This window comes from Pleurodeles waltl, chromosome 11 (assembly GCF_031143425.1).
Source record: "Pleurodeles waltl isolate 20211129_DDA chromosome 11, aPleWal1.hap1.20221129, whole genome shotgun sequence".
NCBI lineage: Eukaryota > Metazoa > Chordata > Amphibia > Caudata > Salamandridae > Pleurodeles > Pleurodeles waltl.
Genome location: NC_090450.1, coordinates 72,400,546 through 72,413,091, shown reverse-complemented (window position 1 = coordinate 72,413,091; position 12,546 = coordinate 72,400,546).

Sequence of the window (12,546 nt, the reverse complement as noted above, 5' to 3'; positions counted from 1 at the left end):
TGCCGTGTGGTGTCCTTCTTCCCCAAAGACGTTCTGCTTAGACTCACATTCCACATCTACGCTGTGTTTTGTTATTTATTGCATCTGTTCATTGCTTTATCTCAAGTCTTGCAGGCCAAGGTAGGGGGGGCTGTAATCAGCACAGCTGTGGCTGGCAGGTGTTAGCTTCATTTCACCTGGGGATTGTGCTCTTCTGAGAGCTCTTTTTGAGTCCTCTGCTTGCTTCAGTCTAGTGTTAGCCATTGTAGCAATGTTCCTGTTTGGCCGACTCTTTGTTTCCAGAGTTGTTGATTCCTGAGCTACGGCAATTCTTGTTTGCAGAGTTTGCAAATGCCTGTGCTATAGCAAAATCCTTGTCTCTTGAACTAGCACTGCCCTGCAGTGCTGGTTGTTTTGTTTCCCGAGAGAGCACTATTTGAGTAAGTCCCTTTTTCTAGACCTTTCACTAATTGAGTGATTGCCCTCTTCCCATAGGCTGTTTTCTGTCAAATGTTCCATTTGCTTTCCCTGTTGTTTGTTTGCCACTGTTCCTGTCTAGCGCCTTGTCTATTTTGACTGTGCATTTAGTTCTCTATCCTAGCTGTTACTATATTGCATATTCATATGTGATTGTCAGCATTCGTGGGTATAGCTGACACCCTAGGAGCTATTGATAGTCCGGTTTAAGTATTTTCTTCATTTTACTTTTCTAACATCACCAACGATATCGGCTCCTCAGACCATGACTTTGCATGAATATCCTACACGTGTATGATAACTCTTAATAGAAATTTTATAAAGAGGCAGTTCAGGAATATGTCCATAAGGTTAAAACAACCAAGGATTTCTTGTCTATAGGAATGAATACTATCTTGATTGAAAGGCACTCTCAAAAGCTGTCTCCTGTCCTTTAAAAGTCTGGGACAAATACATAGAAGGTGAACAACGTTCTCTTTGGCTGACCTACATAGACGTCAGATGGTTGATTTTGTGGTTGGAAGACATGGCAAGTTGCGCCTGAGGGAATGTGTACAAATTGATACTTCATACGTTTTTGCTTTAAGTACACAGGGTATCATGAGTCAAAAAGTTCAAAGTAATTTTGTAGTTATTTAATTCCATCAAAGCATATCATCCACTTGATAAGGTTGCCTTGTCCTTAACAACAGACAGACTCTTCATTGTACCATTGATGGATTTTTACAAAAAATGGCATTAGCTATTGTAAGGTCCAGGAGTGTTTCTACCATAAGAGATAAGGAAAGCCTTGCCAGTGTAGCAGGGCCATTTCTCTTTTTCTGTTCATAAGGCTATATATAGAGTTGATATAAGCCCTTTTTCTTGCAATTGCTTGTTTAGTTAGTCAGAATTACAAGCATATTTGGGCAGGAGATGTATTATGGGGGTATTAAGACAGAATAATGGAAATACAAATATTTTGGGACAAAGGCCCTCATTACAACCCTGGTGGTAAATGGTCCATACCGCTGTGCTGACGGCCACCAACATACCGTGACCGTGGCGGTAATCCAAATCAAAATATACACTCCTGATACACATACACACACCCACAACACTATAAAACACACACCCACATTACCCACAAATCCTTACAGCTAAAAAAAAGAGCACAAGCACAGAGAGACAAGCAAAGAGCACACACTCACTCAGGCACAGAACACCATCACCCATACACCATCCACGCACATCACATTATACATCCCAACACATCACCTCACACATCACCACACACATGTCACTCACACCACATCATGGCACCTCAAAGACACCCCAGGTTTTTTGAGGAGGAGCTAAGGGTCATGGTGGAGGAAATCATCCGGGTAGAGCCACAGCAATTCGGATCACAGGTGCAGCAGACCTCCATTGCAAGGAAGATGGAGCTAATGGCGGAGAGTCATGGACAGGGTCAAAGCCGTGGGACAGCATCCAAGAACAAGGGATGACATCAGGAAAAGGTGGAACGACCTACGGGGGAAGGTGCGTTCCGTTGTATCAAGACACCAGATAGCAGTACAGAGGACTGGCGGAGGACCCCCACCTCCTCCCCCACAACTAACAACATGGGAGGAGCAAGTCTTGGCGATTATGCATCCTGAGGGCCTCGCAGGAGTAGCAGGGGGACTGGACTCTGGTAAGGCAAATCTTTACTACTTTATCCCCCCCACCCTACCTGCATGCCATCACAAACTCCTACCCCTACCCTCACCCCCATGACTCCACCTCCTCACATATACCCCACCATCACATCCCACCCATCCCAATCCTAAGCCCTGCATGCAACACCAATGCATGGACACCCATCACGACAGCACGCCCAGTAGAGAGACCCACCATGCCCACACAATCAGCAATCACACAAGGCCAAGGTGACAGGGAAAGCACAAATCTAGAAGGGAAACACACCCACACACCCATTGCACAAGATGGCACACACAGATACAATAACAATGCATTTACATTCCAACAGGACCCCTACCCAACGTCACCGAACAGGAGGTGCCAGCTACATCCAGTCCCCCCACAGAAGAGGCCCACAGTGATCAATCAATCAATCAATCAAAACAATTTGTAGAGCGCGCTACTCACCCGTGAGGGTCTCGAGGCGCTGGGGGAGGGGAAACGGGGGGGGCAGGGAGGGTCACTGATCGAACAACCATGTCTTGAGGTTCTTTCTGAAGACCAGTAGGTCTTTGGTTTTGCGAAGGTCGGTGGGGAGGGAGTTCCAGGTTTTGGGGGCGAGGTAGGAGAAAGACCTGCCTCCTGTGGTGGTGCGTTGCATGCGGGGGACTGTGGCTAGGGCGAGGTCGGCTGATCGGAGGTTGCGTGTGGGAGTGTGGAAGTTAACTCTTTCATTGAGGTAGGTTGGGCCGGTGTTGTGGAGGGATTTGTGTGCGTGGATGAGGATCTTGAATGTGATGACAGCAGCAGCTCTGCACGCCTGGATCACAATGACCAACGTGGCCCATCTGGGACCTCTGGACAGTCGGTTACCCTCCCACAGTCCAAAACCACCACAGAGCTTCCCCCGTCAGGAAAAACCAGCACAGCACCCACCCAGTGGGCCCATGCCAGTGTCCCGAGGACACATCAATCAGCAGTGTGTCCACTACTACAGGGACCCCAGGCAACCCCACTAACCCAGGAGATCAGGGACCTGGGGACAAGGGCAGTGGGCACACGGTTCATGGGACAGAGGCACAGGACAACAGGGAAGCTGGGAGGACTGCTGTGCGAGAGGGGAGGACAGGCCCAGGCACTCTCCAACATCATGGGAGCATACCACTATTCCCAGGAGACCATGGCACGGTGCTGGCCAAATTTCAGGAGACCCAGCGGCTGCAGGAGGGACAGTACATGGGGACCAGGGATGACCACACAAAAATCTACAGCATCCTGGTCACCATAGCAGGGGTGCTGGCTGATATGGGCAAGACCATGAGGGAGGGAGTGGCACAATAAAGGTCACTAGCCAAACCAATGAACAGCCTTCCACCTCCGCCGGTGCTAGTAGACAGGAGGCCCCGCCACAGGACCAACAGGCCACCAGCACCCCACCCCATGCAGAAGGAGAACCACCCCGCAAACAGTCCCTGCAATCCAGGCAGAAGACAGAGAACATTGCCAAGATCCGGCCAGGAAATGGGACCCTCCTGATTGTCACCCTTCTGCCCCACTCTGTTACCCTGTCCACCTTGAACTGCCATTGCTCCCCTTCCTATACTCCCTTGGACAATGCACCTGTGATACCATGAGACTGGACTCTACTATGGACCTTCCTCCACCATCACCCCAGCCCCTTGCACATACCCCTACACTTATTAGCACCTTCAATAAACACCCTTGAAACAAATACCAATCTGGAGTCAGTCTGATGATTCACAAATGTATTACTACAACATTAGCAAACCATTGCAAGGTTTATGTTCATTTACACATACAAATGTATGACAGTTGTTCGGCAGCAGTACACTTAGCATAAGCCAGAATGGGGTACACAGATCTGAAAAAAGGAAACCCAAAGGGAACAGTCAGTGTCCATAGACAGAGTGTAAGAGGCTGCCATGTACAATGTCGTAAAATAAATTGAAATGTGAAGAGGAGTTACAGGCTCTTTCCTGTGTGTCACAGGAAGTACTGCAGGATAATGTTTGTTCTGTTGTCAACATCTTCTTCCTCTGCCTCCTCTTCCTCACTGTCCACAGGCTCCACCGCTGCCACAAAACCAGGACCAGGCTGATCCTCCAGCATAAAAGGTACCTGGCGTCTCAATGCCAGGTTGTGCAACATACAGCATGCCACGATGATCTGGCACAGCTTCTTGGGGGAATAGTACAGGGAGCCACCTGTTAGATGGAGGCACCGGAATCTGGCTTTCAGGAGGCCGAATGTCCTCTCAATAATCCTCCAAGTTCGCCAATGTGCCTCATTGTAACATTCCTCCGCCCTTGCCCCCTCACTGGGGTCAGTAGCCATGAGAGGTTGGGGTAACCAGAGTCACCTGCAAATATCGAGGGACAATTGTGAGACACACACTAACCCTTAGGGACAACCCCATACCCAGACACCTAATAATACTGTGTGGGGATCTTGGGCTCACCTATTAGCCACACCCGGTGCCTCTGGAGTTGGCCCATCACATAAGGGATGCTGCTATTTAGCAAAATATAGGCGTCATGCACAGAGCCAGGATATTTGGTATTCACATGGGAGATGTGCTGGTCTGCCAAACACACCATCTGCACATTCATCGAATGATAGATTTTTCTATTCCTGTACACCTGTCCATATCTGCAGAGGGGGGGGGGGAATGCCACATGTGTACCACCAATGGCACCAATGATGTTGGGGATAAGTCCCAGGGCATAGAAGTCAGCTTTCACTGTGGCCAAATCCTCCACCTGGGGGAACACGATGTAGCTGCGCATATGTTTCAGCAGGGCAGACAAACACCCTGCTCAACACTTTTGAGAACATTGGCTGAGACATCCCTGATGCCATGGCCACTGTAGTTTGGAAGGAGCCACTTGCCAGGAAATGGAGCACTGACAGGACCTGCACTAGAGGGGGAATTCCTGTGGGCTGCCGGATAGCTGACATCAGGTCTGGCTCCAATTGGGCACACAGTTCTTGTATTGTGGCACGATCAAGTCTGTATGTGATTATAATGTGTCTGTCCTCCATTGTCGACAGGTCAACCAGGGGTCTGTACACCGGAGGATGCCGCCATCTCATCACCTGCCTCAGCGGTTGTAGCCTATGGAGGAGAACAGTGAGCAGAAGGTAATTTACCACATAGATAGCACAACTGTGTCTGAATAAATGTTACAGAAGCAGGGTGTGAAATCAAGAGTCAGTATATGTGCCAATATGTGTTGTGACCCAGTTAGGTGCATTGGCATGTGCCCCCCTGAAATGGCAGCTGCCTGACCTGTGAGGAGGGACAAGGGGAAATGAGGTAACTGCGCTGGCGTTGTGAAGCGTTGAGGTAGGCGGTCGAAGACCGCCCTGCAACTCTGCATTGGTTATCATTGGGCCCTATGGGTTCCAGGAGCCAATGGCGATGTACGCAGGCGGTGACGGTACGCACCACCATTGACGTCACCGCCTTTTTCTACCCATTCACTCTCTTGATACCTGACCATCAACAGGAGAGGACCTGCACTGCAAGTGCTGCTGTGACCTGAGTCTGGAAGCGACAATGGCTCATGTGTCTGGGGAAAGGGCCCCTGCCTTCACTGCGGAGGAGTTGGAGAAACTGGTGGATGGGGTCCTCCCCCAGTACACGCTACGGTCCTCCAGACAAACAGGTGAGTACACTGTGAGCATGATGCGTGGGCAATGCCTGTTTGGAGTGGTGTGCATGGAAGGCACATGTTGGGGGGTGCTAAGGCATCCTGGCCTGACTGCTGCTTGAGAGGTGGTCACTTTATGTGCATCAGGGCATGGGTGGGAGCTGGTGGGCAATGGGTACGACGCTCCGGATGGGTGAGTAATTACATTTTCCGCTGTCTTTACCCTCTCGGTCAGCACCCACTAGAAGAAGGGTATTTGGCTTGCCATCGCCAAGGAGGTGCAGACCCTGGGGCTCGATCACAGGCAGAGCACCCACTGCCGCAAAAGATGGGAGGACCTGCGCCGCTGGAGCAAGAAGACGGCGGCGGCCCAGCTGGTGCTGGCCTCCCAATGTGGAAGGGGTGCCCATCGTACCATGACCCCCTTGATGTTCTGCATCCTGGTGGTGGCCTATCCGAAGTTGGATGGGCACTTGAGGGCATCACAGCAGCCATAAGGGGGTGAGTACCATTACAGACAGTTGACTTTGCGCGCTTTAGGAACTAGATGGCTGGGGGATGTGGGCTGTGGGTGCCCCTAGGCCAGGGCGATCATGCCAGTGTAGGTCCCTTGTTTGCAGGCTCTGAAGCACCCCTACCCCAATGGTACAAGTGGCCAACTACTAGTGTGCAGGGTCATGTGGGTGTCAGGTGTGCAGGTGCTGGTGTTAGGCATTGTACCCATGGGCTGGTGACTACCTTAGTGAGTGGTTGGGCATGGCATAGTGCATAGGGCAGCTCAGTGTGTATTGTGTACGCCAACGGTAGTGGTGTTGCTGGCATTGATCTTGTGTCTCCTCTGTCTATCCCCCCCTTGTGGTGTTGTCACCCTGTCCTTGTGTGCATTAGCATCATCTGGCAGAGGAGCTGAGGCACCGGCGACGGAGGGAGCTACATCCCACATGGCCCAGGAGGGTGAATCCACAGAGAGTGAAGCCACCAGTGGGACGCAGGGTGAGGGGAGCTCCACGACAGGGACAGGAGGGGAGACCAGTGACAGAGACACCTCCTCTGATGGAAGCTCCCCAGCGGTGGCGGACAAGTCTGTGCCCACCCCAACAACAGGTACAGCCGCCACCCCCCCTACCAGCACCGCCCTCCCAGCAGCCCCTCAGCATGTTTCCTGTGCCCGCTCACCCAGGAGGGTGGGCATCTCCTTCACCCCAGGCACCTCAGGCCCTGCCCCAGTCAGCCCTGCTGCCCTCAGTGAGGAGGCTATTGACCTCCTGAGATCCCTCACTGTTGGGCAGTCAACCATGCTGAATGCCATCCAGGGTGTCGAGAGGCATTTGCAACAAACAAATGCATACCTGGAGGGCATTCATTCTGGTGTGGCGGCCCAACAGAGCGGCCTCAGCACTGATGGCACGCCTTCAGACCAGCATGCACACACATCAACACACAAAAGTGGCTCAGGAAAACATAAACACCACACATCATCACACCGGCACTCACACAAGCACCATACCCATGCACACATACCAACATCGCCTCCTCCTCTTCCTCCACATCCCTCCCAGTTTAGTCTCCACTCACACCTGCATGCACTACATCATCAGCCACTGCCTCCATCCCCTAGCATGCCCATCACAACACACCCCTCACAAGCAATCACCACCCCCACACCCATTCACACATCCCCTGTGTCCTCTCCCAGTGTGTCTGTGAGCCCTCCTCCCAAAGTACACAAACGCAGGCACACACCAACTCAGCAGCCATCCACCTCACAACAGCCTCCGGCCCATGCACCTTCACCCAAACTCAGCAGACGTACACCTCCTACAACCACTACCTCTTCCCCCACTCCCACACCCCCTCCATCTTCCCGTCCCAGTGTGTCAAAAAACTTTTCCTAGTTAACGTTGGCCTCTTCCTTACACTTCCCACCCGTCCTTCCCTTGGGCCGGGATGTCTAGATCCCAGGCCAGCTCCTCAGCCACCAAATTGGCATCCGCTGTGGTCCCTGCAAGTCCGGGAGGATCGAAGGGGGCACCCGTCAGGGCTGCCAGTGTGCCATCTACAGATGGTAAGGACGACCCAATTCTGCCACCTGCCAAGGTTAAGAAGGGGCCGGCATGCAGCAGGGAAAAGTCGCACCACCCACCCAGCAAGGCCTCATCCAAACACGAAGAGGACAGTGCCAAGGTCCCAGCAGCTACTACCAAGGTGGGGAAGGACCACAAAAGCAAGGGCAAGTCACCTCAGGGCACGAAGCCTCCTGGTGATGGGCTGGTGACCACCATTTCCCCAGACAGGCCAGCAACCTGTACCACGGTCAGCACTGCCGCACTGACCGCCACCTGCACCGCCACCTGCACTGCCACCTGCCCCACCATCTGCACAAACCCCTGCAAATCCGCTGCCACAACATCAGTCACCACCATCCTCCACAGTGATCAGCCATCCGAGGCTGCCGGAGACGTTCTGGTGTCACCCTCCACTACTGCAGACACCTGCACCACGGGCAGCACCGGCAGCATCTCCGCTGCAGCCATGGCCGCAGCCACCGTTGCAGCCACCACCGCAGCCACCGCCGCAGCCGCCGCCACATGCACCACCATCTGCACCGCCACATGCCCAGCCGGTGCCACAACATTGGACATCAGCAGCATCCCCAGTGGGCAGCCGTCCGAAGCTGCAGGAGAAGTCCTGGACCCTGCACACACCACATGAGGCACCACCACCAGCACTGGCACTACCAGCAGTTTGCAGCCTAAGTCGCCGCAGGATGGAGTGTGTCTCTGCCTCCATCGAGTTTCATACTACCTGTTCCCTCCACATCTCGTAGCTCAGACACCCAGGTGAGGGTATGGGACCTGCCACACCCCAGGTGCAGCATCACTGGGCACAAGGCCCCCTCCAGAACTAGTGGAGAGATGCATCCACTCACCCCTTCCTTGGCAGGATTAAGCAGACTGGGCACAAGGCCCCCTCCAGAACCAGTGGAAGAAGGCATCCACTCACCTCTTCCTTGGCAGGATAAAGCAGACTGGGCACAAGGCCCCCTCCAGAACCAGTGGAGAGACTCATCCACTCACCCCTTCCTTGGCAGAATTAAGCAGACTGGGCACAAGGCCCCCTCCAGAACCAGTGGCGAGATGCATCCACTCACCCCTTCCTTGGCAGGATTAAGCAGACTGGGCACAAGGCCCCCTCCAGAACCAGTTGAAGAAGGCATCCACTCACCCCTTCCTTGGCAGGATGAAGCAGACTGGGCACAAGGCCCCCTCCAGAACCAGTGGAGAGATGCATCCACTCACCCCTTCCTTGGCAGGATTAAGTAGTCTGGGCACAAGGCCCCCTCCAGACCCAGTGGAAGAAGGCATCCACTAGAGAGACTGTGGCTTTGCACTCCCCAGGACCAAGCAGTGGGTAAACCACCCACTTGAGAGACTGTGGCCTTGCACTCCCCAGGACCAAGCAGTAGGCAAACTATCCACTTGAGAGACTGTGGCCTTGCATTCCCCAGGACCAAGCAGTGGGCAAAGCACCCACTAGAGAGACTTGCGAGACTGTGGCTTTGCACTCCCCAGGACCAAGCAGTGGGCAAACCACCCACTTGAGAGACTGTGGCCTTGCATTCCCCAGGACCAAGCATTGGGCAAAGCACCCACTAGAGAGACTTGAGAGACTGTGGCTTTGCACTCCCCAGGACCAAGCAGTGGGCATGATGCCCCCTCCAGGAGCAGTGGCGTAGTACCATCTTCCGGCTGAGGTGCCCCCCGTCCCCTTCCCACTGAGGTGCCTGTGTTTTTTTGACCTCATGCCCCTGCAGTGTTCTCTCCGTTTTGATGCAGGTGTCATGTGTGGGCTTTGCCCATGATTTTTGGGGCCACTGGTCCACAGACATTTACAAGGGACAGTGTACGGCATTCTGTACATAATGTAAATATTTGTATTTACTGAATTATGTTTATTCGATTGCTATATCTGAATGTTCCAAAATATCACTGGTTAAACTCATTTCCTTTTGTCCTTGCCTTCTTCCAGGGGGTGACGGGGTGTATCTGTCTTGTTGTTGGATGTGTAGGTGTGTATGGTGTTTTTGGTGAGGGTGGGGGTGTTGCGTGCCGCGTGTGTGTGTAACTCTCTTTTACCTCCCCTGTGTGCTAGGTGCAGTACTTACCGTCGTGGTCGCCGCCGCCTTCTTTCTACTTCCTGGTATATTAGTAGATACACCAACATGGGGAGGACCTGCAATTCGAGCTCCATGGCGTCCTGGTTCTGCGTGGAGTGTCAGAAGGTGAGTGGTTCTTCTTCAGTGTAGTGTTTCCGCTGTGCTTTTGATGTCGTTGGTACCGCCCCGGAAAAGCTGGCGGATTGGCCTCTCATAATAGGGTGGGCGGTACATTGTCTTCTGCCTGTTGTAGGGGGTGACCGCTGCGATGTTTGTTGCTACCACCCTGGCGGTTGGAGTGTTAAAGTGGCTGTCCGTGTTGGCGGTTTCCGCCGTGGTCGTAATCCCATTTTTGTTTACCGCCGGCCTGTTGGCAGTGTTACCGCTGCTTTAACACCGACCGCCAGGGTTGTAATGAGGGCCAAAATAGTGTGTCAAAAATATTGCGAATGTAAGTTTCTATATGTAAGCAAGGTTTTACTATATATAACTCCACATATATGTACCTTGACGATATATATACCTTCAAGGGACGAAGGGCTAAGAATAGTGAATCTATACTTACCTATTTTCCCTTACTTTCTTGATATTTTGGTCCTCGATATTTTTGACACAATATTCTGTCTAAGCGATATTTGTGTTTCCAGTATTCAGTAAGTGATCAGTTGTTGGGTAATATGAAGAGGTATCTATAAGTTTATGAGTTAATGAGGTCTAATAGGGCTACATCCTGGCAACGGAGCGCTTCTCTACCACATGTCAGAGTTTGGAGGAGTTTGGTTGAGATGATCTTTAGTACAGGTGACAAATGTGGACCTCTCAGTGTTTTATGTAAAGTATTAAAGGTTCATGCTAATGTGTTGCCTTTCAATGATAGCTCTTCTTGGTGGGGTTGAAAGGATCCTTTTGCTTTGAATAGTACATGCTGGGTTTCTGGTTGGCAGAGGTATGCACCCTATCCAAGCAGAAACCACAATCCTAGTCAAGGTAAGTCAGATACACCATAGATTAACCTGTGTTCACCCTCTGGTAGCTTGGCACAGAGAAGTCAGGCTTAAGAGGCAATGTGTGAAATATTTGTGCAACACTTTAAACAGTAAAACAGTGAAAATATCACACAAAAAAGACACCACATCTGGTTTGAACAATAGAGCATAGGTTTATGGACAAAACAAGACAAAAACAAAAAAATCCAATAAGTTGAACTTGAGTTATGAACTTTTAAAGATTAAAATGCAATATAGTGCTTAGAAGTATAAAGCGCCAACCGGGAATGGCTGGGTGTGCTAGACTAGGTTAAATCCAAATGTTTAAGCTGACCATAATGGAGCGTGGGTCAGATTCTCCATGGTAAGTCCGGCAGAAGTTTTACCTTCTTAAGATTTTGGGCCAAGAGTCCCGTTCGCTGGGAAAAAGTTTGTTGGGAGTAAGGAGAGCGTCGCAGACAGTGATCAGTGAGCACGAAGAGTTAGCAGGTGTCGCAGATGGGCAAGCTGGAGTTTCTCGGTCGTGAGGGGCGATGCTTGCTGTGCAAAGAGACAAACTTGTGACCACATGTGCTGGATATCCGGACGAGCAACGAGATTCAGGAGATTGCAGTCACGAAGAGGCCAAAAACTTGACTTAAAGAGCAGAAAAAACACTTCCATGGGTCCAGAACTGGAGAGACGTCTCTTGGGGGGTCAGAAGCTTGTTGATGACTGGCCCAGGAGCTATAGCACATGAGTTGGAAGTCTTTTGTGTCTCCAAGACTTCACAAAACAGGAGGCAAGGCAGCAAGACCTTGGAGTCACTTTGGGTCTGGGATGCCTAGATGCAGGTCCACTCCTTCTCACTTTCAGGCAAGAGGACAGCAGGTCAGCTCAGCAAAGCAGGAGTCCAGAAGAGTATCAGCTCAGAAGAGTGGCAATCCTTGTACCAGCACAGTAGTCCTTCTCCTGGCAGGCACAGAAGTGTACTGAGTTGGTGGTGTCAGAGGTCAAGTATTTATACCCAGTTATGCCTTTGAAATGGGGAAGGCTTAAAATAAAGGACTTTGAAGTGTACTGAGGTCCTCCCTTCCTGCCCTGGCTCCAGACTCACTACAGGGTGGTATGAAGCCCTTTGTGTAGGGGCAAGACAGTGCCCATTCAGGTGTTTCAGCCCCTCCTTTCCATCCTGCCCTGGATGACCTATCAAGCAGTGGTTGGCCGGTCAGCCACACCTAAGCTTCCTTTTTGTGTGGCTGTCTAGAGAGAATGCACCAGCCCAGCTCTCACCCCTACCCTCAGATGTGTTTTAGAGACAGGCAGCAGGCATCAAATGGCTAAAGCAAAAAAATGACAAATTTCTAAAAGTGGCATTTTCGGAGCTGCAATTTAAAATCCGACTTCACCGTAAATTGCGATTTTAAATTGCGAGTCGAGACACCAAACTTGACAAACCTATCTCTTCCAGATTGTGAGTTACACTTAAAAAGATGTATTAAAATAACCCCAATGTTATCCTGTGGGAGAGATAGGCCTTGCAGTAGTAAAACATGATTTTGGGAGGTTTTTATTTACTACCAGGGTATGTAAAACTTAAAAGTACATGTCCTGCCTTTTAAATATATTGCAC